Genomic DNA, 24,998 nt, shown 5'->3' with positions numbered 1-24,998 from the left:
TCAAGTGATGCCAAGCCCATGATAATAATAATAATAATAATCCTTGCATTTGATATAGCGCTTTTCACGTCGGGAGGACGTCCCAAAGCGCTTCACAGAACACACTGTAAAGTGAATTGACCGTATATTTGTGGGCGAACGCGGCAGGCCAAGTGATGTCAAGTCAACCGTGAGGTTGCTTTGCTGAAGGCGCTTGTGCAAGAATGCAATGCAATAGCCCTGACAACGCTTCCCCTCTGGTACCGGTCGGTGTGGCGTTGGGGAGGAGAGAACCGCTCCAATTCCTAGCAGCTCCCAAGATACGCCGTGGACAGCTCCAAGGTAGATGTTGATAAGAGTGTGATTTCACCCCAAAAGAGCCTCTGGCAACAGTGTCCTTGCACGAGTAGCAACAGCGTGAGTGTTGGGAGTGCATGCAGTGTTTTTTTTATATATATATATATATCTGTGCAATGCCTCAGCCATGTTAGAGGAGCTAATCCAGGCAGTGGTTGAGGTATGTTGTCTGCATGTGGACAGCCTGAGTGTCCCACACATCTCTGCGTGTTGTTGTTGAACTGGAGGATCCGCGGCACATGTCTCCAGCAGAGCGCGCCACACGCAGTGGGATCTCGCCTTGTGTCGAGCCCTCGGCCAGGACCAGCTGATCACACACATATTTGTGGTTTAATGAACTATTTCGGCTAATTCTTCCTGGTGGGGGGGTGGGTGGGAGTGGGGAGTGGGTGGGGGGTGGGAGTGGGTGGGGGGGTGGGGGTGGGAGTGGGGAGTGGGTGGGGGGGTGGGTGGGAGTGGGGAGTGGGTGGGGGGTGGGAGTGGGGAGTGGGTGGGGGGTGGGTGGGAGTGGGGAGTGGGTGGGGGTGGGAGTGGGGAGTGGGTGGGTGGGGGGAGAGGGTGGAAGTAGCTAAGATCTCATTATGCGAGGGCTTTTGATGCACTCCGAAAAAAAAAATACTTAACAAAAACCATGTCCTGCTGAAGAGCTCTTGGACCTGTCTTAAAATATCTTATCTTTATATACTATCCATCTGTATATATATTTATATGCCTAAGTGTAACAGCAAGCACCCAGCACGTATCGATCAGAAGGGTGCATTAATGCTCTGATAGACCATAATCTACTGTTTATTGATCAACACATTCTTTTATAAACTGTCTTAGCTCTGGGCGTCTCGTACGTGATGCTGCAATAAATGGAGCTTCTTTTTTTTCCCGACACTAAATAGCCTTTCTCCATCCCAACTCCAACACCCCCCCCCCACACACACCCCTTTAGCTCCCCCCCAAAAAAGAACCAGCGCGATTAAAAGCCGCACAATTCGCTCTTTCTCCTGCAAAATTGAGGAAGGTACCCAGAGAGAGAGAGAGAGAGGGGGGAGAGAGGGGGGGGGGAGAGAGAGGGGGGAAGAGAGAGGGGGGGGGAGAGAGAGGGGGGGGGTGAGAGAGGGGGGGGGGGAAGAGGGGAGAGGGGGGGAAGAGAGAGAGAGAGGGGGGAGAGAGAGGGAGAGAGAGAGAGGGAGAGAGAGAGGGGAGGGAGAGAGAGAGAGAGAGGGGGGAAGAGAGAGAGGGAGAGAGAGAGAGAGAGAGGGGAAGAGAGAGAGAGAGAGTGAAGGGGGGAGAGAGAGAGAATGAGGGGGGGAGAAAGAGAGAGAGAGGGAGAGAGAGAGGGGGGGTGGGGGGAATGGAGAGAGAGAGAGAGGTGTGGGGGGGGGGGGGGGGAGAGAGAGCTTGTGCTTCCTTCAGAGTCAGTCAATGCTCACACCCAGGGAAAGGAACACTACTTACACATTGTGCTTTATTTTGCAATTACGTGTGGTTGGCTTTAAGTGCAGCACCGACACCCTCTGAAGGGAGTCAGATCTCTGCCCTTGTTGGCATTTAACCCCCCCCCCCCCCCCCCACACAAAAAAAAAGCCATCTGGCGCCAGGCTCCTCCAGAGCCCCTTCATCCCTTCCCTTCCCCTTCCCATCCTTCGTAAGTGAACATCCATAGATGATCCACTGGTATTTTACGGACACCGCCAGAGGACTTGATGCATATTTGCGCCGCTTTATCGCACAGCCAACTCCTTGGTACCCCGACATAGTTTGGAAGCGAACATTTTAATAAGAGATCGTTATTATTTGCAAGTTGCTTTTTTTTTATTTGCAAGTTGCACTCGTCGTTTTTTGTCTCTGTGTGTGTGTGTGTGTGTGCAACGGCGTCAGTTCTTTTGCCTTTCGGTGATTATATTGATGCAAAAAAGCCCCTTGGTTTTCTGGTGCGTGTTGTGTGTTATTTTGTGTGTGTGTGTGTGTGTGTGTGTGTGCATTGCTTTCTTCGATTTGGATTTTCTGTCTTGATTTTAAACTACTTCCTTCCGCGTCGCTGTCTCCCGATCTCTCCCAGTGCCAACGTGTGACACCAACTGTGTGGGTGGGTGGGTGGGTGGTGGGGTGGGAGTGGGGGCAGGGTTGCAACCTCACCCCCTCCCCAAAATGAGGAGCAACTGGTTTTCGCTGCCGGATTCGCCTCTCGATTGCTTATTTAAAGCAGCTCTTTGCAGATCTCTGCGCTGGAACAACACCGACTGCCCTGCGAATACCGACCGACCGACTGAATCAGTCGTTATCGCTGAGACCCTCCGTTTCCGACGCCCCCCCCCCCCCCCCCCCCCACACGCGTGACATTTCACCGAGGCAGATAGATGCACTAACGCTGCACACACACACACACGCACACACACACACGCGAAAAAAAAATATGGACCAGTGAATGAAGGAGGACCACACCCGAGGTGGTGCGAATTTGCGGAGAGGGACCTCTTAACGTTTAGCCAAATCGCCTACACGTTAAAAAAAAAAAGATTTGGCGTTGCAGAAAAGTGCTCGGATCGCGATGCAGAGCGATGGTTTCGCAGCCGTTCTCACTAATTCGCATTGATGCAGAATATTACCCATCCGGACAGGCGCTGAAATATATGGCTTTGAGAGAGAAGTATTAAAAGCAGTGCCCCCCCCCCACCCCCACCACCACTCAAAAAAAAAACCGCACACACTTAACACCACAGAAACTAAGTAGATCTGTAACTGCTTTTATTATATATATATATATATATATGTAGTACCATTTTACGAGGGGACGTGAACTCTCGAGAAAGACTCACCCTTCATCAAAATGGGGAGGGAGGTGGGGGAAAACTGGGGGGGGGGGGTGGGGGATGGGGGGGGGTGTGGGGGTGTGGGGGTGTGTGGGGAGGAGGGGGGTGTTGGGGATGTGGTGGTGGGGGTGAAACAGGCGCACGGACCATCCACGATGGATACATGTGGCAACAGAAGAGGGATAAAGTACACGGTGGGCAAAGATTTCCACGCGTAAGTGCGCTGTGATCTGATGAGCACAGGTACCTGTGCGAGTGTGTGTGTGTGTGTGTGTGCGAGTGTGTGAGTGTGTGTGTGCGCGAGTGTGTGTGAGTGTCCATGAACCCTCCGGGCGGTCAGCACCGACTGCCGGAGCCCATTCGTGTGGCTGAGAGTGAACGGAGAGAGAGAACGGAGAGAGAGAGAGAGCCGCCGCCTCTCAGCCCGGCGTCAGATTGGTTGGGATGAGCCTGACACACGGCAGCTGGGTTCCCGGTGGCGGCCAATGCGGGGAGAGGGGCTGAGGGTGTGTGGGAGGGGGGGTAGGGGGGGGGGGGTGGAGATGGGGGGGGGGGGGGGGGGTTTGCCGAGAGGAGCCATTGGTCGGCAGGAAGAGGGCGCTACGCAAAAGCAGCAAAACCCGAGCGGTGAGAGCTCCAATCCGTCAGTGCAGCGCAGGGAACCGGGAGCGACTGGTGCAAACCGGGCAAACCGGGCAAGAAGCGGCGGAAAATAAAGAGGGATTAAAAAAAAAAGAGGGTGGGGGGAGAGTGAGAGGGAAGCGAAAAAAAAAAAATATATCGACCGAGGATCGGAGTTGAGTGCAACCGAAGGCGATCCAACGTCGAACGAGCTCTCCAACACCCGATGCCCCGCGATTGCACCGAGGATATGACCATCGGCTGTGCGGTTGGGTTTGATGCGAGACCCCCCCCCCAGTCCCGGGGAATTTGCGCGTCCCGACACCCGCGGCGGGAGGAGGAGGAGGAGGAGGTCGTGGTGGTGGTGGTGCTGGAGGAGGAGGAGGAGGAGGAGAAGAAGAGCGTCAGATCAAAGGATCTTTCCGCTGCCCATTAAAAGCAAATAAAAGTTCGTCTCGGAAAGGTTGTGCGAGGTTCGCCTTTCCTGCGCCCCTGCGATTGCGGGACTGGTGTCCATGGAAAACGCAAAGGTAGAGAGGGCTCGAAGTTAGCACAGAGCGCGCACCCGCCACCCCGCCACCCCGCACGGCAAAACACGCACAAAACGCGCACACACACACACAAAAAAAAACTTATATTATCGTCTTTATTTTTTTTTCCCCCCCTCTCCCCCCCCCCCCCCCCAAAAAAAAAAAGAGCAAAAAGGGGGGCAGCAAAAGGCGCACATCGGCTTTGGCTTTGGAAATGATTGCGTTATTTGTTCTGGTTTGCGTCTCGGTCGATCGCGTTGCCTGTCAGATCCGCTATTCGGTGCCCGAGGAGCAGGAGCATGGCACGTTCGTGGGGAATATCGCCGAGGATTTGGGATTAGACGTGACTAAACTTTCCGCCCGGAGGTTCCAGACGGTGCCGAGCTCCAGGACTCCCTACTTGGAGGTGAACCTGGAGAACGGGGTCCTGTTCGTCAACGAGCAGATCGACCGGGAGCGCATCTGCAAGCAGAACCCCATCTGCCTGCTGCATCTGGAAGTTTTCTTGGAAAACCCGCTGGAACTTTTCCGGGTCGAGATCGAAGTGGTGGATATTAACGACAACCCGCCGGGCTTCCCGGAGGCGGACATCACGGTGGAGATCTCCGAGAGCGCCTCTCCGGGGACGCGTCTGCCGCTGGAGAGCGCCTTCGACCCGGACGTGGGCAGCAATTCGCTGCGCACGTACGAGATCACCCCCAACAGTTACTTTTTCCTCGACGTGCAGACCCCGGGAGACGGCAACAAGTTCGCCGAGCTGGTGCTGGAGAAAGCCCTGGACCGGGAGCAGCAGGCGGTGCACCGGTACGTGCTGACGGCGGTGGACGGGGGGGCGCCCCAGAGGACCGGCACCGCTCTGCTGACCATCAAAGTGCTGGACTCCAACGACAACGTGCCGGTGTTCGAGCAGTCCATCTACACGGTCAGCCTGCCCGAGAACAGCCCGGCCGGGACCCTGGTCCTCCAGCTCAACGCCACCGACCGCGACGAGGGCAAGAACGGGGAGATCCTCTACTCGTTCAGCAACCACGTCTCGCCCCGGGTCAAGGAGCTGTTCAGCATCGAGCCCCGGACGGGCCGGATCGAGGTGAGCGGGGACATCGACTACGAGGAGAGCAGCCTGTACCAGATCTATGTGCAAGCCAAGGACCTGGGGCCCAACGCCGTGCCGGCTCACTGCAAGGTGCTGGTCAAGGTGCTGGACGCCAACGACAACGCGCCCGAGATCAGCTTCAGCACCGTGTCCGACTCGGTGAACGAGAGCTCGTCCACCGGCACCGTGGTGGCCCTGCTCAGCGTGGCCGACCGCGACTCGGGCGAGAACGGCCAACTGCGCTGCGAGATCGTGGGCCGAGTGCCCTTCCAGCTCAAGTCGTCCTTCAAGAACTACTACACGGTGGTGACCGACGGGCCGCTGGACCGGGAGAGCGCCGACTCCTACACCATCACCATCGCGGCCAAGGACCGGGGCTCCCCGGCCCTGGCCTCCAGCAAGTCCATCACCGTGCAGGTGGCCGACGAGAACGACAACTCGCCCCGTTTCTCCCGGGCGTCGTACGACGTGTACGTGACCGAGAACAACGTGCCCGGGGCGTACATCTACGCCGTGAGCGCGGCGGACCCGGACGTGGGCCAGAACGCCTACATCTCCTACTCCATCTTGGAGTGCGACATCCAGGGCATGTCGGTCTTCACCTACGTGTCCATCAACTCGGAGAACGGCTACCTCTACGCCCTGCGCTCCTTCGACTACGAGCAGCTCAAGGAGTTCGGCTTCACGGTCCAGGCCCGGGACGCGGGCAGCCCGCCCCGGGCCGCCAACGCCAGCGTCAACATCGTGGTGGTGGACCAGAACGACAACGCGCCCTCCATCGTGTCGCCCGCGCTCAGGAACGGCAGCGCCAAGGAACTGGTGCCCCGCGCGGCCGAGCCGGGCTACCTGCTCACCCGCCTGGTGGCGGTGGACGCCGACGACGGGGACAACGCCAGGCTGACCTACTACATCGCCAAGGGCAACGAGCTGGGGCTCTTCCGCATGGACTGGCGGACCGGGGAGCTCAAGACCGTGCGGAGGCTGCCCGCCCGCAAGAAGGACGCCGGCGCCGCCCCTTACGAGCTCCTGATCGAGGTGAGGGACCACGGGCAGCCTCCGCTCTCGGCCACCACCACCGTCCTGGTGGTGGCCGTGGACAGCCCGGTGGACCGCCCGGGGGGGGAGAGGCGCAACCGAGCCGGGAGCCCGAAGGAAAACTCCTTGGATCTGACCCTGATCCTGATCATCGCGCTGGGCTCGGTGTCCTTCGTGTTCCTCCTGGCCATGATCGTGCTGGCCATCCGGTGCCAGAAGGACAAGAAGCTGAACCTGTACGGCTGCCTGGCCGGGGAGTGCTGCTCCTGCTGCAGACAGGCCAGGAACAGGAAGAAGAAGCTCAGCAAGTCGGACATCATGTTGGTCCAGACCAACAACTCCAACGCGGCGCAGGTCTCCACGGACGAAGGGGCCTTCGGACACCACAGTCAGAATTACTGCTACCAAGTGTGTCTGACCCCGGAGTCGGCCAAAACCGACCTCATGTTCTTGAAGCCGTGCAGCCCGGCCAGGAGCACGGACACCGACCACAACCCCTGCGGGGCTCTCGTCACGGGGTACACTGACCAGCAGCCGGACATCATTTCCAATGGGAGTATATTATCAAACGAGGTAAAGACGAAACAAAAACCAAACCAAACCCAAAAAAAAACTAGTCTAAGTCTGGATTTGTACGATCAAGAACGATCACCCCCTCACCTCACCACCCTCACCTCACCTCACCACCCTCACCCCACCACCCTCACCTCACCTCACCACCCTCACCCCACCACCCTCACCTCACCACCACTACCACCACCTCATCCTTCTTGTTCTGTCTATCCCTCTCACTGTCTCTCTCACTGTCTCCTCTCACTATCCCTCTCACTATCTCCTCTTACTATCCCTCTCACTATCCCTCTCACTATCTCCTCTTACTATCCCTCTTACTACTATCCCTCTCACTATCTCCTCTCACTATCCCCTCTCACTGTCCTCTCACTATCTCCTCTCACTATCCCTCTCACTATCCCTCTCACTATCTCCTCTCACTATCCCTCTCACTGTCTCTCTCACTATCTCCTCTTACTATCCCTCTCACTGTCTCTCCACTATCCCTCACTGTCTCTCTCACTATCTCCTCTTACTATCCCTCTCACTATCTCCTTTCACTATCCCGCTCACTGTCTCTCTCACTATCTCCTCTCACTATCCCTCTCACTGTCCCTCTCACTACCTCCTCTCACTATCCCTCTCACTATCTCCTCTCACTATCCCTCTCACTATCTCCTCTCACTATCCCTCTCACTATCCCTCTCACTGTCCCTCTCACTATCCCTCTCACTGTCCCCTCTCACTATCTCCTCTTACTATCCCTCTCACTATCCCTCTCACTATCTCCTCTCACTATCCCTCTCACTATCTCCTCTCACTATCCCTCTCACTGTCCCTCTCACTGTCCCTCTCACTATCTCCTCTCACTATCTCCTCTCACTATCCCTCTCACTATCCCTCTCACTATCTCCTCTCACTATCTCCTCTCACTATCTCCTCTCACTATCTCCTCTCACTATCCCTCTCACTATCTCCTCTCACTATCCCTCTCACTATCTCCTCTCGCTATTTTGCAATCCGTTTCAGATCAGTTGCAGTTGTGGTACCTACGGGTGTGTGTGTGTTTCCGTTTAGAGGAAGGACGGGTGCAGTGATGTGAAATGTCACTCTCAATGCACACACGTCGCACCGACTGACTCCTGCTATTTTGTTTAAGTGACCTGTGACTTGCGGCACAGATTAAACTGCAATGCAATATATCTCTTGCTATTCATATAGGGGGGAGGCTTAACACTTTCACATCCGAATATCCGGCAGAAAAGCGACTCGATGCGTGTTATTGCCCATTAACCACCTCGGTGCCGGCACTAACGCACATCCCGAAGAGCCTTCCGCAATGTTTAATCCTTTGAAACTGCGTGTATGGGCTGCACGCACAGTACGCAAAGAGAGGCGACTGCTTAAAGCCTCTGTAATATTCAATAACCGCATTCTCAGAGAGGGAAAGTTAAAGACCACGACATTGTTTGACCCCCGCAAGGGCTGCCCTGGGTTTTAGAAAGGTGTTCATCGGATGTGATCCCTCGCCATCTGGAGCTTTGAACTGTCCTCCCAGTTCCCCATCACCGTACACAGCCATTACGGGGTCCCCAGTGCCATATTAGTAATGGCAATTGCACTTCTCAGTCTCGATGACAATTTCAAATAAAACCTCCGACACGCGTTAGTTAGTTAGTTAGTTAGTTAGTTAGTCAGTCAGTCCCATCTCATGTTAACTCTTCCCATCTGTGCCTGTGGTGCGGGCACTTTATACTGTTTGCTCGTTTTAACGCCTGTTGGTTGACATTATATAATGACTTATTAAAGACCCCCCTCCCGTCTCTTTTTCCCCCTCCCCCCCTCTCCCCCTCTCCCCCCCTCCCCAGGCAAAACACCAGCGAACCGAGCTCAGCTATCTGGTCGACAGACCCCGTCGAGTTAACAGGTAAACGCAACACACGTGCAAACGGGAGACATCTCTCGCCCGGACCTCTCTCCTCGACGGGGCAAATTGCAACCCATTTTTTTTTAAAAAAAAAGAAAAATAATATGAAAAAAAATTTTTTTAAAGGAAAAAATATTTTTTTTTCAATTTTTTTAAAAAATCTCTGATTTGCGTCTCGTGTCTCCCCACCCCCCACCCCCCCCCCCAAAAAAAAAAACAAAACAAAAAAAAAAAAACTGCCGATGCTTTCTTTCCAGTTCTGCTTTCCAGGAAGCGGACATAGTGAGCTCCAAGGACAGTGGCCACGGCGACAGCGAACAGGGGGACAGCGACCACGACGCCACCAACAGAGCTCACTCCACGGGTAAGTGTGTGCCGTGCAACAGAAGTTTTCCAAATGCTATTGGCGGTGATGGTGGTGGTGGTGGTGGTGTGCGTGCGCGTGTTTTTTTTTTTGTTTGTTTTTTTTTGTTTCTTTTTCTTTTTGCGTATTGTATTATATTCCACGCGGCGCCGAGTGAGCGCTGCTGTGTGGTACCCACTCTGAGCTCCGGATGCGCGACTGTCAGGTGCATCGCAGAAACACGCGAGTTGGAGGAAGAAGAAGAAGAAGAAGAAGAAGAAGGGGGTGTGGGGGAGAGGGGGGGGGGAGAGGGAGGGAGGGGGGGAGGGAGGAAAAAAAACCCCACACGCGTCGTACAGTTTGCCACGAGTTTCTTTTTTACGGGACCGAATCGAAGCCATCGGTTTAAAACGTGTTGTGTGAGAGACACTCCGGGCGATCGTACGGTATCTCAGTCAATTCATCAGTTGGCGAGTTTTTTTTTTTGTCAGGTGGAGTCTCAGAGATAATATATATATATATATATATATATGTGTGTGTGTGTGGGGGTGTGTGCGTGTGTGTATATAATCTCAGTACAGTTTGTTCGTGTGTTAACGTTGAATCTTCATTTGAAATCCCAGTCCATTCTGGTTTTGTTATATATATATATATATAATATAAAGTCAGAGCTCCTGACTTTGAAATAGTTGTATGGTTCGCGTTGTTGAGCTGGACTTTGCAAAGGGCATTGCTGTTATCTCGGTATTCTGGTCAGTCAGTCAGTCAGTTGAAATCCCTGCTTCTTGTTAATATCATTAAACGGATTAAACGCCAAACTGTCCCACAAGAAACGTCTCGCAGTTCAATCCCACTCCTTTCCTCCCCTGTGGGTCGCATTGAGCCATTCCGACCTGTGCTCATTATGGAAAACATGTTTGGTACAAACGGCTATTCAATAGCTTCCTTTATTTCTCTCTCTCTCTCTCTCCTTCTCTCCTTCTCTCTCTCTCTCTCTCTCTCTCTGCCCTCAATGCATATGCGATCTTAATGAGATCTCCGGACATGCATCCGTGTCCATCAGTCCCCCGTTTGCTGGTCGGGCGTCAAGGAATTTGGTCACAGGCGGTGGTGGAGGGTCAGTTTCAGGCAATCCACAGCACACACAGCACTTTGCTGGATGCCCTCTCCCACTTGCAGCTCACGCCAGTGGGATTGAAGTGCCCGTCGCTCCCGAAGCAATCGTTTTGCAAATCTGCTACCCTTTTTTTTGTGTGTGTGTGTGGGTTGCGTTTAACGAAACGACTAAGGGGGGGAGGGGGGGGGGGGGTGGCTTTACTATTGGAATTGCCTGTTTTCTGTGGTACTTCTCTGCTTCAAAATGGAGGTTTATTAAATACGTTCGGATCACAGAAGATGGCAGTAATGTAAAACTAAACTGCCTCCTGGGTTCCAAGTCAGGGACATGTTACACGGGTAGAATTAGGAAAGCAAACTTCTGAAATGTTTTGTGCACTGTGTTGATGAGGAGTGAACACGTTCTGTGGAATTGGTAACTATTATATCGATATGCAATATATCTGTTTGCAAATGCAGGACTGCAATAACTAAGGGAATACTGTATATACGAAGCGGAATTTTATTAAGCTTTGGTGAATGAAATATCTGCCAAATGTTTGAAATTGCTTTTTTTCCGCCCCCCCCCAAAAAAAACAAGGAGCAAACTTGCTTGGCGCTAGGTTTTTGACACAGACTGAATGAACCGATCCTGGTGTGGTCTGAACATCAACATCCCGTCAGGAGTTGTCATGTTATTCTGGACGTCAGTTTGCGATGTTGGGTATTATTCAAACAGCGTTAAGGAAACGATTTACCTGTTTGTTCGGCGTCACGTTATTCAGGGAAAACATTGCAGCCGAAGCTCTTTATAATCCTCAATCTGACTTAATCTTAAGGGTTTGACTGTGTTAGTTCTGCAAATCAAATGGGTCCTGTGTTTTGCACCCTCTTTAAAGGGACAATTCACGCTGATTCCTAACACCTAATATCTCACCAATATAATCGTATGTGTCTTCAGCGACGCTGCCTATTTGATGCAGTGTAACTCTGTGTACTTTACAGTCCGTGTGTGTGTGTGTGTGTGTGTGTGTGGCACAACATGATCTGCTACGTTGGCTGCAGTCGGGAAGAGCACTAAACAGCACTTGCAGTTTCTAGACTTTGGTTTGAATGCTGTTCTGCTCCAAGAGATGACCATCTCCTCTCTCTCTCTCTCCCTCTCTCTCTCCCTCGCTCCCCCTCTCTCTGAAGGACGTAGCCGTCCGTTTTACCTGCAAACGATGTTGAGATCTAGGGCTGTAACGTGGGATCAGTTTGCAGAAATGCTCGGGCAAGAGGGCTGCAAGTGCTTCCCAGTTAGATTGGGTGTGCTCAGCATACACTTTCGTGAGTGATGCAGTGAAACCGTCCCCAGAGGTAGTAGATCTGTGTTACACTCGCCTCTTGGTTCAGGTACACAATGCTGTGTGTCAGCAATTAGCTGGTGGGGTCGTTTGCAGAACCACTCTGACCTCCAAAAGCAATGCATAACCAGGATAACAGTCACGCATATTTGGGTGCTCTCACGTCAGTTCCTCAGTATACTATTGGAACTTCTTATACTTTAGCACTTAATTCACAGTGCTACATGCGAAAGTTTAAGATGGGTGAGATAGTTGAGAAACGTGCCACGTTAATGTAGTTGAATTTTCTTTAAGTTTAGGGCATCACATAGTGCAAGAGTACATTGGCGGGGTAAAACAGAAGAGCCTTTAGTTAGTATCTTCCTTCTTAGCATACTGTAGCTGATATGTGAGTGCTCTCATAACAATGCTTGCATTTGATATGATGCTTTATCACGTTGTCCAGATATCACAAAGGATTTTGCTGTCAAAGGTGATGATTGTATGTTTTTAGGCAAATGAGGCAGCTAATTTGTACACAGCAATGTCGCACCAATAATAATCCTTGCATTTGATATAGCGCTTTTCACGTCTTCTAGACATCTCAAAGAGCTTCACAGAATATGCTGTAAAGTGAATTGACTGCGTATTTGTGGGCGAAACGCGGCAGCCAATTGCGCACAGCAGTGTCCCACAAACAGTCGTGGATTGAAGTGATCATTTTATTATTATTTTTGTTTCTTGAGGGATTATTATTAGGCGCGTGGAGTAAGGAAACTTGCCCAAGGTTTCACCCTGCTGGGAATCGAACCCAGGTCTCTCGCCTGCGAGGCGAGTGCTCTAACCACTGAGCTACAGGACTCCACAATAGCCACAAAACCATTGGTCAACTTTATTGTTCTAATAGGAGGTGACAGAAATTGAAAAATAGTTCATTTTATCAGCACTGTGGCCCTTCAGGTAATGGTAAAAAATGTCCAGTTGTGTCAGTCTGTCTCCTTGACCAGTATATCAGCATTGTCTACACTCCCAGCAATATTGTGGCTGAAATCCGCTAAATGAGGTTCTTGAATTACCGTTAGGTTTGCAGCATTTTGGAAAGACACTGTGTGCAGTACTCAAAATCTTGATTAACCCTTTCTTATCAGTTTCCAGTCCTAATTACGGAGCTCATAAGGAATAAGAAAACGTGCAAAAATTCTTTAGCAAGCAGCTGTTGCACATCTCCTTGAAAATAAATGGACAGTCTGTTATGCAGAGACCATTCTCCCATCTTGTTGTCCCAGAAGGCACATGACCTAGACCAGGCCAAGTGGAGGAGAAAATAGAGGGAATAATATCATGCACATTTAGGAGAATTGTCTAACAGAATAACTCGGTAACTTTAAAGAACTGACTTATTACGATTTATTTACATTAAGATAAATTATGAACAAATGAAACTTATTATGTTTTTTCCCATTTTGCTTCAGATGCCAATTTGTGACTTGCTATGTGAGCTTCCAGGCAGTGAAAGCCATTTATTCTGCTTATTTCCCTTTAAATGCAATTTCCCAATGATCTATTTACAGTTCTCCCCAAAAATATTCAAATTATTGTAATCATTGCTATCAAAGGTTTTTTTAAAAAAATATATATATTTTAATTACACACAGAGGCTACAGGGAGAGGATTAATGGATGCCATTTGACTGAGCTGATATTCATGAGTGAGTTGCAGACAACAGCACCAATCAGAATATTCCGATGCTTTATTGGCATGTACAGTATTCTATTATTATTGCACTACACATTACGGAAGCAGTTATAATGGTTAAAAAAAGAAATTAATTAATGAATGGGTTATAGAGTGGAACTCGTGGCTTCACCATATATAGAAAAATACAAGGATTATTACACAAATCTTTCTCCCACCTCTCCACCAACTTGAGATATTGTCAAACGGCGGTAGGAACAGTCACAGAGCGAATGTCACCATATGTGGTGCAATGTAGAAGAGACACGTTGAGAAAATGCTAGGGCAAGCTGGACATGGGCGATTTGAAGTTATTTATTATTTATTTAAACTGAATATTTAGGGATCAGCGTTAAGATCATTGCAGTAAATAGATCGCGGGGTCACGCAGATCGCCTGGCTTGCTGCAGTCTTCAGAAGTCTTCACGATCTCTTGGATATGGTGGATGTATACAGAGAGAAGTAGGTTACGGGCAAATCCAGAAAAAAGAAACACACACAAAGTCCTTTATCAGTTATTTCAATGCATTGGCGAACACAAGTCACTGACGTTTCACAAAAGGGATACTGTCAAGATGTTCAACCAGCTTTGAACTTTTATGAAAGAACTAAAAAAAAACAGGGAGATAGTGTGAAATCTCCAGATGTCCTTTGGCAGTCGAGGGAGCAAGACTTTGAGATGGAGACATCAGATAGGAAAAATGACCCAAGGCATGGATTAAGCACACAGGGACAGAAAGTGGCCACATATAACAGTGGCAAACGTCAAACGTGACCATTAGAACATTCCTGAATTCTTTCGGGTTTTGTTCAAATGCTGGAAATTTTTAAATGCACAGATGGCGAATACTGAGTGGGTTGTGAAACCAGGGGATCAAACATAAATTGAAATTGAGTGTCGTTGCTGGCTTTTCAGAGGCTTTTCTCCCAAACCCAGGATCGAACCACTCTTTGAGGCATGAATGCACTGGTAGAATGCACTGCCTATCATTTGATTGCATTTCTAAATTAAATCTCTATTTATATAATATATATCTATATATATTTCTATGTTGATAAATGGTAATCGTGGAGGTTTCTGAGAGTTGTGAACTGCAAATGGAGGGAAAGTCTGGCTGGCATTGTGCGAACATTGAGCAGAAGAAGTCATTGAATAACAGTGGGCTTTTGCAATGCAAACCTTTTGCTCAACTCGTACGCTTTAGTAAATGTCATGGTGTTCATGTGAGTTCATTTTAAATATCAGCTTGCCTTTGAAATATTTGAATAGCTGCTGCAATAAAAGCAAAAAGAAAAAGACAATACATACCCCACGTAACTTTTATCTATATATAATATATATATATAAAACATCTATTTCCTTTCCCTGTGTTTAAAAAAAACCCTGTCCTTGATCCAGGCTGCTGTTCACGTACAGACTCTGCAACAGCTCACTGATCAGTAATTTGCTTTCAGACTTCTGCATGGCAATTACTGATGTAAGGCTGTGATCGAAGCTTGCATTTGCATCGCACGGAGCTTCTTCAATTTAACATAAAAAAGTCATTTTGAAGCGAGATTAATGTATGATAACAACCGTGCCTTCCTTCCCTCGCATCATTGTCTAATAGGCGTCGGTGTGCACTATTCCTCAGGCTGGGAGAGATGTCAGGGGAGTTAGTTGGCAAGTATGACACTGATCAGAAATCACTGCACATGGGTGCATATTTCAACGTTGCTGTCAAAACTATCTGAAGTGAGAAAGCTGGTGTCCAGACACTAGGGTTTTTATTGGACAATAGTACTTCTGTTAAGGTTGAGTCTATCACTGGCATCCTTGCCAAGCTTCATTGGCTCCCCATTCCCCCAGAGAATTGAGCTCAAAATCCTCAGACTCCGCAGACCTTGTCCTGCTCCACCTACCCTGCACTGCCCACCCCATCATGGATGGTCGAGCCTTCAGGTTTTCTGCCCACGCCCTTTGGAAATCCATCCCACATCCTTTTGACGTCTCCCTTGCCTCCTTCATGGCCTGTCTCAAGACCCTCCTCTTTGACCATGCCTTTCCCCCATCCTCCTTGTCCTCCACCCCTCCTGATCCTAACCCCCAGCTCGGGTGCAAATCCTTGACTGGCCAGTGCATTGGGAAGTCCTCCCAACATGAAAGATGCTATACAAATGTAATTTGTTGTTGTTATTGTTATTTTGTTTTACCAAACAGTTCTCCCCAAACATGGCAACATGGGCAAACTGCGTACTAATTGCAGCTTTTTGTGATACATTATTTGATATTTGAAGGGATGCGTTTATCAGTTTGTATTCTGCTCTGAATCAACCATCAGAAGCTCGTCCATGTATCTTTGATACTAAACAGAATGGTTGAATTGCGCAGTTTCTTGGATGTGTAGCCTTACAAATCTGATTTTCGCCTACTACAAGTCTAAGGAGAATGTTGGGTGTGTTTGATCCATGTGTGTAGCTGAAGGGAGTGGGGATGGGTGACATTCAATAATATCCCAGTTATTCTATTTGTAAAGCTTTCACCCCCAAATGCTCCAGAAGTCAAGAACAGCAGCGATTTAACTTGCCTTGAGATATTTTCAGATTCAATAGTGAGTACCGGTAAATGCAAGATTTGGAAGTAAAATTGGAGTGTCCCACAAACAGTCGGGGATTGAGTGACCAAATTATTATTATTTCAAAAAAATTGTGATGGGATTCTTACCCCTGGAAAAGCGAGCCGCTAGTCAACTAACAACTGGGTTGTTACTTACTGCTAGGTAAACAGTGGTGTGTGGAGTAAAGAAATTTGCCTAATGTTTCGTCCTGCCTGGGAATCAAACCCAAATCCTCTCACTTGCAAGGCGAGTGCTCTAACCACTGAAGTACAAGACTCCTTAACGTGATGGTGAAAAGGATCCAGAGGGTGTTTGTTTATCAGTTAGATTGGAGATAGCCAACTTCCGGGCGCATGAATAGAATAGTCACAAGCTGGCATCAACAACAGTGATCTGATATTTGATCTGTTCGATGATAATATGTTCTATAATGTGTTGTGTACAGATTCACATAAGAACACCTAACAATTATCAGAACAGTAAAAACATAATAAATTGGTCACTCAATCAATGACTACTTGTGGGACACTGCTGTGTGTAATTGACTGCCATGTTTTGCCCACAAAATATACAGTCAATTCACTTTACAGTATATTCTGTAAAGTGCTTTGAGACGTCTCAATGACATGATAAGGTGCTGAATCAAGTGCAAGAATTATTATTATAGTATCTCATCAGTCAGGCACCAATGATCTGAAGGCTTGCACCATCATTTCAACCACCTGCATTTCCCCTCCCCATAACCTGGTCTATACTTACCCATGATTTATAGAATTAATGCCTGATGGAGAGATGGAAATAGTATCAAATTTCTAAAACATCTAATGAATTATTCGGCGCATTTGGGAAGTTGAAGAAATTTGGTGACTGCACGTTTCTTATCAAGAAATTTGTTAAGGTATTTCACAGATGTGATACCAGTAATATAACTGGGGCATAAACGTATCTGCTCTGACGCCTTCAACATACATATACTTTTGTAAAGGGGTCATAGTCTCTTCGAAGGCAGATTACTGTCTCACAATGTGGCACCATTAAAGCACACATCGATTGAAGCATTGCTTATCAGTGGAAACCCACTAGGCTCCAAATGCATGTAAGAAAACACTTTTGTATTTACATAGACAAACGCCTGCCAATAGAACATGCAGTAACAAGCGCACGTCAATAGCATCTGCCATGGTGTCAAACAGAGCTGAGGAGTGTTTCTCCGTACAAATTAAATCAATTAGCCACAGACTCCTTCAGAATGAGGACGACGCCCGCAGAGAAATCATTAACTCCGGTATCACCATCAATAATTATTAATAGTAATAGTACGGATTATATTTTTGACCTTTACTCGACCGGATTCGATTTGTATTAAGCTTTCTTTACATAGAGGAAGCGTACAGGACCGGGAGGTTTGGTGCAAAATAAATCCTGGGTGATCTCAGGTGCATTGATTCACAGCCCCAAAGGCTGCGTGAGCGCTGAAGGCATGAATCACTGGTGGCTTGTTGTTTTTTTCCGTAAACCTTCAGTCCCATCGTGCGCCTTTTGTTTATACCACACCTTGACATGTTTTATCAGTTTATTTAAGATTTTATTTTCCAAAAGATTGAGGTATCTTAATGTCTCTACTCCGCGGGGATGTGTCATGGAAAGCCACTCTGCCTTGCTCTTGTGACAGAGAGTCATTGTACTGTGTGAAGCATTACGTGGCAGTCGCTGAGTTCAGGAGGGAGGTGGGCTGACAGGTGCACACATTTGGAAGCAGCGGAGAGTAGGGCAAATATCGTTATTTCTGTCATAACAGTGATCTTCAAGAAACAGATGTCAGAAGAAAGAACAAATAACTGCACGAGTGCGTTTTATTTAAAAAGAAGATATCGTGCGAGGAGCACAATTTAAAAGATTGCTAAAAATGCACAATTTAAAAGATCGTTGCCCACGAGAGCGTGCAAGCAAATAATGTGTTGTGCAGTTTTGGGAGCGGGGAAAATAAAAATATACATGTAATCTAATTTAAGAGTTTATTTAAGACTTTCTTTCCAAATAACTAAGGCATCTTAATGCCTTTGCTCTGCAGAGACATTAAGGTGTAAAGAAAGCTTTACATATCAGTCAAATCCAGTTGACTAAAGTAGGCTTTAGAAATGGTCCTCTTGATCATCCCTCGCCCTCTCCGCCCTACAATCGGAGGTCGCGCTTTCAGCCACTGTGCCCCGAAACTCCTCCGCCTTGCCCGCACTCTCCCCTTTTTCAAATCCCGCCTGAAAATCTTCCTCTTCGTCCGTGCTTACGGCCACCTTCCCCCCGCGCCCAGCCCGCCACGGAGTCAGGCTCTGCCACTGTTAAACGCTCTGAGATACTACCCTGCGTGAAGGGCATTATATAAGTGCAAGTTGTTGCTGTTGACTGTGTGTTTGTAGGCAAATTTATGAGTGATGAGTGGAGAGCAAAGGCATTAGGATGTTTTAATGATTTGGGAAGAAAGCGTTAAATAAACTCTTATATTGGCATACAAATATATATTTAGATAAATCTATGATTATAATTTTTGAACTGTAGATTTGTAAGACTATTTATTCTTCTTAAGAGTCTCCCATTTTCCTTGTTTGCTTGAATGCATAGCCTATAAATACAAACAGTTTTTTTTGTTCCAATAGTCAGGAAACTTAAGAAGGCTGAAACCAGTTTTTATATAATAATCTCAGTAGCGAGGAAGAATTTGCTTTGTTTGTCTCTTTCAACTCAAGGTTTTTTTTTATTCCCTCTGTCTTCAATCTTTTGTATTGTAGGATTCCCCAACCCCTTTTTGTGTTTTGTTTCTCCAGTTCATGCTGTATTTTCGTGTACATATGGTTGGGTGAATGAATAAATATGCTTCAAATGAAACAAGCTGCTCTCGTGCTAGTTTACAGTGAGTGCAGTCTGCTTGCTGAGAAAAAAATGTGTCACAGTCTCATTCATTAATGCTAAATTAATAATATCCCACTGGTCTATTCCTTGTAACTAAATAAATGTTCTAATCGGTCAATCCATCTTGTTGACTTAATGATGCCATCCTAAGTTGCTCTTTTGAATCTGATTGCATCCTAACAGAGTAAGAAATGTATAAGTTTCTGGTCATAAATAGGAAACTAAAAGTAAAGACGAACAGTATTTTTAATGCTTTTGATATTGGAATTTGTTTTAAATCGGACTAAAAAAAATGCTATTAATCTATCAGAATGTGAGGTAGGAACATAAGGTAACAGGAGCAATAAGAGAACATTTAGCTGATCGAGATTGTTCCACCAGTTCATTAGATCTTAGCAAATCTTTTGATCCAAATGCCTAGCCTTTCACTGTCCCTCTGAGTACCTTTAGTACCCAGCTATCTATCACTTTCAAGCAGTCCTACTGCCTCTAAAGCTTTCTAGGGCATTTCGCACCCTCACAACCTTTTGTGTGAAGAAATGCTTCCTGATCTCTGATGTGTATATGTAAATTAGGTAATGCAACTGTTAATATCTCAGTTACACAAACAGTGATAATTGGAAAACAGAAAGGCCTGAGGTACTTAGTGAGTAGTGATGATTTGTCTCCAAACTTTAATTTGTGGAGTCCTATAGTTTAGTGGTTACAGCACCAGCCTTGCAAATGAGAGGACCTGGATTTGTTTCCTGGCAGGGTGAAGCTTTGGGCAAGTTTTCTTACTCCACATGTCTCTGTTTACCCAGCAGTAAGTAGGAACCCAGTTGTTAGTCGGTTGGTGGATTGCTTTTCCGGGATAATAATCCCTTTTTTTAATAAAAAATCCATGACTGTTTGTGGGACACTGCTGTGCACAATTGGCTGCTGCGCTTTGCCCACCAAATATGCAGTCAATTCACTTTTCAGTATATTCTGTGAAGTGCTTTCAGACATCTCGAACACGTGATAAGGTGTTAAATCAAATGCAAGGATTATTATAATATTGTATTTTGAATTTCAATATCCAGAATTTGGGACTTTGTGAGGCTTAATTGCTGTTTTGAATTGCGTTGCCAGTATCAGATGAAAATAGTTTACCCCTTTTGCTCACGAGTTATTGCACAGGAATTAGTATTCATCTAACCCCACTGGGTTACTGTCCAGCGACAGGAAGTAAGTAGCCTATACCTTCTGGGATTCCACCTTCCCATAGCACCAAATACTGTGAACTTGACAATTGCTTGAGGCTTGAAATTTATTGTGGTCTTAGTCATAATTCCACTGCTTTGACATTTAAGATCATGCAAAATTTTTGCCCATTTTAATTTGAAAGATGACTCTTTTTATGAAGTGCAGCAAACCAGCTTCTAGATTAAGTTTGAGAATTTTCAGATATTATGCTTGAGGTGTTACCCTGGCTCATTTGGCAGCGTTCTCACTTCTGAGTCAGAAGACTGTGGGCCCAAGCCGTTCTCTGGACTTTGTGCCCACATTCTGACAGTCGAGTGCAGTGCTGGGGATGTGCTGCACTGTTTTCATTCTTTAGAGCAGAATGGAGTTTCCGCTGATGTGCTATGCAACAATCCCTAGTTTAAAAACAGTATTTACTTTATAGCTTCGTACGGGACATTGCTGTGCACAAATTGGCTGCTATGTTTGCCTACAAAGACACAGTCATTGCACTTTATAGTTTATTCTGGGAAGCACTCCGAGTCATTTCAATGATACGATCAGGTGTTATAACAAATGCAAGGATTATTATTAGTATTGTGATCTTATGTTAAGGCTAGGACCATGAGAAGTGTTGGGCACCTAATGACTGTGTGTAAATACAATATATTCCTCATAACTTGACTCTGTCTTAACTTCTCACTACACTTAAGTCATCACACTATCAATACCACTGCTACATATGTCTAAATCACCACTCCCGATAACTCACCATTGAGCCCTTTTCCCTTGGAGAGGCGAGTTATCAGGAGTTCACTGTAAATAAATGCAAAACCCACAAACTTGCCCTGTGGAGATTCTTACAGGCTAGTTCATTGTTCCAAAGAAACTTCGCCAAACACAAAATTATTGAGAAGAATAATCCTGTGAATCTAATGTAGTGCATATGGTATTTACCAAGTACACACAGTATAATTTTCCAGCTTGTACTCTTGTCTCTTGCTCAGCCAATTTCTAGTTTCCCTTCTGTTGCCTCGATATCTGACCCTCACCCTCTCTGTCTATAAACAACTCATAAGTTACGCAGAAAGTGTAAAACGTATCATTGAAAGGGCACAGTCTGGTAACAAAACTCTCAGTTCTACTCAGAATTGCCTGCTGTCATCTCATTTTTAGCATTGAGCTCGGCAACCATATGGTGCGGGAGCTCAGTTTTCATGGATTTGTTTCTGTGATAACTTAACTTTTTGTGCCTTTGCCCTTTTGACTTTTTTCCTCTCTGTTGGCGACACGACGACGGTATCTGGAACAAGCTGCAAGAGGAATGAACATTATACCTGCTGGTGCAGGGACAGACTCTTCTTTTATTGTGCTTGATAAATCTCCTCAATAGGAGTCCCAGAGGAGAGAAGAGGCAGGTTGTAAATAGAGAGCTAGGTTTAATTACATGGCTTCAGGCGCTTCAGTAGCATGAGAACTGGTGGGTTAGTGATAGAGCCGTTTCAGCTGGTATGAAATTATATTATGTACATCTGTTCATGCCCTATAGTTGTACTAACTCTGACTTTAACAGACAAAATGGATCAATTTTACGATCACTTGATCTGTGATCATGTTTGACTTCTAATAGATTCATCTATTAGAAAATTTCTTCTCTGAAAATGTAATCTTCCATTCAATTTGGGGTGTTGCCATCACTGGCTCCTTTTCAATGCCTTCTTTGTTTGCTTCTGATTAGTTTGTTTCTTCTTTTCGAATATCTGTCCATTCGAATGTCAGTGACGGAATGAGGAAAGAGCTGGTTTGGAGAAGTTACTTTTTATTATGTTAGTATTGTAAGAAGGCACATTTTTACAGTATATCTACTGTCGAAATAGCTCAAAGTGTCTAATTACTGTCATATATATTGGTTGTCTTAATAGGGAAGTACGGCAGTTCAAAGTCCTACAAACAGCCATGAAGCGAATGACCAATTTTATCTGGAGGATCATTAGACAGAAAACATGAGAATCTTCCTTCTCTTTTTGAAGAGTCTCATTTGATCTTTGATATCCACCTGAATAGGCAGATAGGATGTCTACTTTAACATCTCAGCTGAAGGATGTCATCTCCTTAAAATCAGCAGTGCTCCTCCAGTATCACACAATATTGTCAGCCTGTACCATGAGTTCAAAAATCCCGATGTGGAGCTTGAACCCATAATCTTGTGACCTGGAGATTAGAGTGCTACGAACTGAGCCCAAATGGCTAATATACCTTTGTTACCTTGGCAGAGGTCACAGTTGAGGGTTGGTTACTTGTCACCAGTAGTTGAAATGGACCAAATAGTGTTTTAATTCTTAAGCAAAAAAAAACGGCTTCACAGTATCCACACCTACCTTTGCTTGAGAATTAGAACATCATTCCAGATCATTCACGCTGAGCATTGTTTCCCAGCCATTGCTAAGAAAGGGAAATCAGCAGTGGGTAGGACATGCAAATTGGCAGCACTTTGTGCCACTGAAAGTGTGTTAAAGCACTTTGCAAAGGGGCAGGTTACCCAAAGCCAAAACAGTCTGGGGACAGAATGCTGCTGTTTGCATAATACTACTGCACAGCTTCTTTTAGGTTTGCGTTTCTCCTGGAGCTGAATTATTCCCTGGCTCTTTTCTGGTGATGAATTGACAGCAAAGGTCTGAAATGCCTAATGGTTCTTAGGCATACGGATATTACCTTAACATTTAAAATTGTACATAACTTTGGAAGATTCTTAAATTAAAACTTAAAAAATTAAACTTAAAAATTTCGAGGCTGCTTTTTCAGAGTCATTGAGAAGAATGGAACAAACCAGCTTCAAAATCAAGACTGAACTGAAGAATTTTCCAAAATTCTGCATAATCTTAAATTGGAACACAATCATCTGCATGCGAAGAACATGATCGCTATGGTGCCTTGATTCATCAGAACTGTTTGTTCTGTTCCGATTTTTATTGCAGTTTCCTCGCACAGTCAGACTCAATGATTCTTCACATAAAGTCCCTCTGATGATTTTATTAGCAGGTGCTCTTTGAACATAACTATTTGAAAAATCATCAGAAAATGACAGAGGAACCGGAAAACCTATTCAGATGAATTGAAATTTCTAAAAAAAAAAGCCACCGTGGAAGTGAGGCTTGCTCTTTCAGACCAAAGTGACATTTTCTTTGGCATTATTGTTTTGCTTTATTTTATTAGGGTTGACTCTGTAGGATATTACTGCAAAATTCCACTGTGACGTTAACTTACAAAGTGCTCCCAGTAATAAGGTGCCCCCGGTTACTGAAATCGTTCTTTCCATTTTCTTCTGTCTTTCTCCCTTTTGCAGGCCGTTCACCCAGATGCATCCTCCTCCAGCAGGGGAGGAGCAGGACAGTCCAGGACGCAGACGTCTCCACGACTGCAGTCAATGCAGCTCTGTGAGCGGCTGGCAGGAGGTGCGAATTGAGCAGGGTGCGTTGGACATTGTCAGTTCTCTCTCTTTCTCGCCCCTGTCCCCCATGACCCCAACCCCCCACACCCCCTCACCATCCCCGAGAATGGAATCCCTCCCTTCCACATAACATGTCCTCTAGGGGGTCTGGCTGAGAACTGATGAAGCTCAACAAACTAAGGCAACTGATTTCAAGTGACAGGCAGCCCTAGGACTTGAACATGTAAATTCCTGGTTGAGAGTCAACCTGAAGCTGCTTGAGCTGCTACTGGGACACCTCACAACTGTCCTTGACATCTTTAAAGGGCAGGATCGCCCAAATAAGTTGAAAGGGTACTTACAATTTAACAGTGGAGCCTTCTTAAGATCGATTCTTATTTGCCAAAACACGAGACTGTGCTATATGAGTGATGTACCAAAGAATGGCATTGTCAGTGACTTTCCTGTTTAATAATTGCTAGCAACCTGTACAATGAAACGTTAAGGGAGCATTGTTGCAAGACTTTTCAGTATGTTTGTCAATTAGGCTGATTGATGATGTTTTCCAAAATGGAATGACATCCTTGTGCCATCAGTATTTACTTGCTCTGAAAAAAATACTTCTATTGTGAAACTGAGAACAGTAATGTGTTGCTAAAGGTTTAGGTTGCAGCAACCATTAATTTCCTGAAGTGTACATTCAAAATGGTGACTACTGTGACTGTTGATTATGTGGGTTATGCCTTGTTTGTTGCAGGAATTTAGTTAGCCCGGCTCAGTCGGTAGCACTCTTGGCTCCGAGTAAGAAGGTTGTGAATTCAAGCCCCACGTTGGGACTTAGAGCTCACAGTCTAGGCTGACACGACAGTGCACTGCTGGAAGAACACAACTTTGTTGGAGTTTCCATCTTTCAGATGTGATGCTTAAACCGAGATCATGTCTATCTGTTTTGGTGGGCGTTAAAGTTTCCACAGTGTTATTGAAAAAAAGAAAGGAGTTTTTCTCGATGTCCTGGATGACAATCCCACCAACTAAAATTGATTTAGCACTTCATTGCTGTTTGTAGGATATTGTTGTGTGCAAATTGGCTGCCATGTTTAGCTACAAAATAAACAATCAACAACAACAACTTGCATTTATATAGCGCCCCTCATACAGGGTAGTGCCCCAGAGCACTTGACAGTAGTGGACACAATGCCGAACTGGAGAGGGGGTGGGCAGTGACTGTAACCACGGTCGACCTGAAGATGGGAAAGGAAGGAACAAGGTAGAGGGATAGAGGAAGAGTGTTCCAGAGTTTCGGGGTTTAGTGATTGAAAGCATAACTGCTAATGATGGAACAGAGGGCACGAGGGATGTGCAGAAGGCTGGAGCCAGTTGAGTGGAGGCAGCGGGTTGTGGGTTGAGGGGTAAACAGATCAGAGAGGTAGGGAGGTGCTAGGGCATGAAGGGATTTGAAAATGAGTGTG

General features: G+C 46.6%; 1 long non-coding RNA gene across 1 annotated transcript in view; it reads left to right on the top strand.

Moving 5' to 3' along the window:
* Nucleotides 1–4,469: 4,469 nt before the first annotated feature.
* The window catches only part of pcdh10a, a 44,406-nt gene continuing 23,877 nt past the window's right edge, over nucleotides 4,470–24,998 (top strand). Inside the window, exons 1-3 of the long non-coding RNA XR_006085384.1 lie at nucleotides 4,470–6,992; nucleotides 8,840–8,898; nucleotides 9,156–9,262. This is a non-coding gene — a long non-coding RNA (protocadherin 10a). The remainder of the gene's footprint in view (nucleotides 6,993–8,839; nucleotides 8,899–9,155; nucleotides 9,263–24,998) is intronic.

This window comes from Callorhinchus milii, unplaced genomic scaffold (assembly GCF_018977255.1).
Source record: "Callorhinchus milii isolate IMCB2004 unplaced genomic scaffold, IMCB_Cmil_1.0 Scaffold1, whole genome shotgun sequence".
Classification (NCBI taxonomy): Eukaryota; Metazoa; Chordata; class Chondrichthyes; order Chimaeriformes; family Callorhinchidae; genus Callorhinchus; species Callorhinchus milii.
This window is presented reverse-complemented; position numbering and strand designations above follow the sequence as displayed.